This window comes from Egretta garzetta, unplaced genomic scaffold, assembly GCF_000687185.1.
Source record: "Egretta garzetta isolate BGI_Z169 unplaced genomic scaffold, ASM68718v1 scaffold68, whole genome shotgun sequence".
NCBI lineage: Eukaryota > Metazoa > Chordata > Aves > Pelecaniformes > Ardeidae > Egretta > Egretta garzetta.
The window spans coordinates 3,103,711-3,105,312 of record NW_009260774.1 but is presented as its reverse complement, the minus strand read 5'-3'; positions in this window follow the sequence as shown (position 1 = coordinate 3,105,312).

The window sequence follows — 1,602 nt, the reverse complement described above, 5'->3', positions numbered from 1 at the left end:
AAATCCAGGTGTAAATGCCTGTGAGGCTGTGGGCAGCTCAAGTTCTCCTGCACTTCCAAAAGGGATTGGATTTTGGGTCCCAAAAGTTTAGAGTTTGGTAACAATGGGATTTTTGGTGATGGTGGGTGTTTTTTATATCATAACAGGGATATTCGTTCTCTTTCTTGAGGACTCTAGAAAAAAACTCCAAAGCATATTTATTTCCCACAGGTATACATACTGAGAAGTAATTTATTCAAGACCTGGGCTCAGATAATTTTTTTATTTCTTTCGTGGTACATTGGAGGCTTACTGCTAATTATTACATCTGATTCTTACCTGGTGTAAATACAGCAGCCTGGTGACTCCTAGAGCTGAACGGATGCAAGCCCGTGGGCACCCTGGCCCACTGGAGTCTGTCCTGAGACATGCAGCCTCTCTTTAGCATGGCTGGTGTTGCATTACCTGGTTAGCTGTTCTGGGGCTGGATCTCACCCACATCTTGCATGGCTAAGGTAAACCATGTGTCGCTGCATGCGGTTGATGCAGAAGGTAAATGCGTGGCAGCACCCAGTATTTGCAAGGTGCCTGTGAAATAACTCATCTCTCTGGAAAGCTCTCACCCTGGCAGCGCATCCCCCAGCCGCTTCGGTCTGCTCACGTATCCCCCTGCACACCGCTGAAGACAGACGCCTGGCTCTCAGGGGGTGCTGGTGGGGTCAAGAGCGTGTCCTGGTCTCTGGTGGTATCTGAGAATACCCTCACTCCATGCAGAAGTGAAGGCCTCCGGGCACAGGGCGATTTCGGAGGTACCAGTCGGCGCAGATCAAAGCTGTGCCGGGGAGCGCCGGCTGCCATCTGCTTCCGCGGGGGCTGCAGCATCAGCTGCCCAGGAGACAGCGTCGGCACTCCTGTTCAAGGCAAACACGGCCTTTTGTTTCCAAAAGCAAATAACCTTATCTTGGGGAAACTCTGCTTTGCACAGTTATTTGAACCAAACAGGAAGTCTGTGGGTTTTTTACTTTGGTATTAAAATGAGATTTTTGGCTATTTTTGCAGGTGCTCCATGTATTAGTGAAATCCAGAAGCTTAATATTTTTTTTTAAAAATCATTTTTCCACTAGAATCATGATGTTCTATTATATTTACATACTTGTAATTATGCGTACTTATATTGCGGTCTCTCTCTCTATACACATATAATTATATTGGTGTGTGTATATATATACACACACACACTTTACTTATTCATACTGGTAGACAGACCCGCAGTATTTACTCCCTTAAATTAAAGCTAGTCACATAAGAAATCCGTAGGCGCAGAACATCTCTGCAGGTTCATAACTCACGCTGATAAAGGAAACAAAGGGGAAGGGAGAAGGCAAAAGGAAGGGAAAAAAAAAAACCAAACCCAAACCCAGAAATTTCTGCATGAAATTTGTTGCCTTCAACAAAAGGCACCAGAGCGGCAAGGGTGACTCAGAGGGGAGCCGCAGAAGGCAAGGCTTTGGCTCAGGGTGGATAACCAAGCTGAGACAGGCGGGAGCAGACTGGAAATGTCCGGAGGCAAGATGGGTGCAGCGCTACGGCAAGGATTGGCTCCCCCGGAGCCCCTGGGGGCCC